We start from the raw sequence: 2,472 nt of genomic DNA, 5'->3' as shown, positions 1-2,472 counted from the left end.
TCACTGGCCAAGCTTCACACTTTATTCATAATTTTGTCTTTGTCTTTTCTGTTCCATATGCCATTCAGAACACTAAATTACACTTTGGATGTCCCACTCAATGCCCAGAAGCTTCAGGAGCATTTTCCAAAGGAAGACCAGAGAGTCTTTCCTTTTTTTCTTTTTTCTCTTTTTTTTCTTGTCTCAAGTTTACTTGTAAAAACAGCATAGGACACTGGTCATCTGCACATAGTGTGTAGGTAGGTGTGTCACTGCCGTCTGTCTGTCTTCACACTGGCAGGAGCCTTTTCTATGGAGCCTTCACAGGGGCCTGGGCACCTTTGGGAGCCTGGGCCTTAGCTGGGGCTGTGGCCTCTGCCTTGGTTTGAGCCTTGGGCTTTGGTTTGTAGAACCTACAACCCTTGGCCATTTAGCTCCAAATCCTCTTCCCCAGCTTGGGGTGAGCGGTGAAAGTCAAGATGGCTAAGTTTGCAGCTGGGGCCCTTTGGCATCTTGGGCTTGATGGCCTGAGGCTTTACGAGGGCCTTGATGGCCTCTGCTCGTGCTCTCACTGCCTCTGCATTGCTGGCCTGCATCTCCTTCAGGCCTTTCTTGTGCTTCTTGGCAAAGCGCATGTTCCTCAGGAACTTGGATCGACCCCCTTAAGAGATCCGTATCTTTGTGACCGGGGTTTCTTGATGCCATTTCTGTGGCACTTGCGGGCCTGGTTGTGTGTGGTGTGGTTCTTGGACTTGGCCATGTCTGCACGCCGTGGCTCCAGCCGCGCCCGGAGAGTCTTTTCTTCTATGGAGTAGAAAGTATATGGTGTCAGCATACACATTCGCTGCTGATTTCGTTCCCAAGCCATTTGCTGGATTTCTCCCCAGAAGTGTTCCTCTTTCTTGTTCTTTACCACAGTATTTGGGAGCCAATCCATCTGTAGTCCACAATTACAGGGCAGGTATTTATCTGTGTCCTTGAGCAAGGAATAACCTAGTTATAACATTTGCAAGTCTTCCATGTGGGGGATTTTCAAATTATTTCATTAAATCAGCTAGCTATTTGAGAAAGGTATATGGTCTGGGATGATCCCAAATTGGTCTTGAACTCTTGGTCTGAGTATCCCTCCCGATTCCTGGGATTTATAGGCCTGTGTCACTCAGCATGTATACTTAATGCTGTAATGTTCAGTGCACTGTTCAAGTTTTTTCTGGTTTCAATGGCTGGAAATTCTTAAAATCTTTGTCCCTCATGATAAACCCTCCTGTGTATAGCCTTTTACAAAGTTTCTTGTATTTTCTTCATTTCTTACTCTATAAGATATACCAGATTCATGTTGTATATTCTCTGTCCCAGACTTAAAATAATAATTTCTCCAAGGGTACTGGTTTATTTTTTTACTGTAAACAAAATCTTGTCATCAGAAATCTTGGTGTACTCGTTCATGCTGGGGTGCTATTGTTTCTAGAGTTTTCCAGCTGACAGAAGAAGCAAAAACTCTTGAGCAAAATAATGTGCACGTGTCCATATATTTATGTTCTTCTGCATGAGTTCATACTTGTCGAAACTCGGTCCAAGAATAGAGCCAGGTGAAGACAATTTTGAGTGCTTGTGAGAAAAACTACAAGAAACCGAGACAGGAGTCTTGTGACCTCAGTTTCTTCAAAACGTGGAACTGTTCTTGGAATATGCTTTTGTGTCCCTTCCAGAATTAGAAGCGAGTTGACTTCAGATTATTCATTCCGACTGGCCATTGTTATGTATTTATGTAGCTCCGTAGGAAGCCAAGTCTTTGCCACCTGTGTCTTGTCCTTGCGATTGGACACTTTGCTCACATGACTCTTAACCCACAGGGTATAAATTTTCCAATGCTCTGAATAAAGTTGGCTATTGCACGGGATTTTAGTCTGTCTCACTTTTAGGCTCCATTCTCCCAGGTTCACACCGCTGAGGAGAGCCATGAACAATACTCACACATGAACCTCCATCACCACCGATCACCAGCTTTCTGGAGATGGGGTTTTAGTTTAATGTGTATTTTAAAACTAATGGAGACCGACAAGAAAAGGGAAGAGAGTGGGTGGTTTCACGGTGCAGTTTCTTATTCCTTTAGAGACTCTTGGAGTTATTCAGTGTCTTCATTAATGTGATTTAAACAGGACCGAGTTCTTTGCAAAAAAGTAAAGGCAGTTGGAATGGGTTCAGTTCATTCTTCCACTCGTTAATTAGTCCTGGGGAATAGTGGGAGGTTGGAAGCAGCTGTGGTTTCTCTGAAAACAGAGCATGAGGGAAGTCTCAAGCTGCGTGAAAAGAAGCACAAACAAGGACAGCCCTTCTGACAGACTCACCAAGTGCTGGAATGCGGGGTACAAAGGTAGGGGGTTCTTCTGTTCTTTTGCGTTAGGCAAGGTTCCCAGCTGTCTAGAATAGTAGGTGTTCTGGTTTTCAGAGCCCCTTTCTGACCCAATAAGATAAGATTTTGGAGAGCACGAG

General features: G+C 44.3%; 1 pseudogene; it reads right to left on the bottom strand.

Moving 5' to 3' along the window:
* Positions 1-289: 289 nt before the first annotated feature.
* On the bottom strand, positions 290-739 carry LOC116911740 (annotated as a pseudogene).
* Between the last annotated feature and the right edge of the window lie 1,733 nt (positions 740-2,472).

This window comes from Rattus rattus, chromosome 10 (genome assembly GCF_011064425.1).
Source record: "Rattus rattus isolate New Zealand chromosome 10, Rrattus_CSIRO_v1, whole genome shotgun sequence".
Classification (NCBI taxonomy): domain Eukaryota; kingdom Metazoa; phylum Chordata; class Mammalia; order Rodentia; family Muridae; genus Rattus; species Rattus rattus.
The sequence above is the reverse complement of the archived record's forward strand: the minus strand, read 5'-3'. Positions and strand labels throughout refer to the sequence as shown.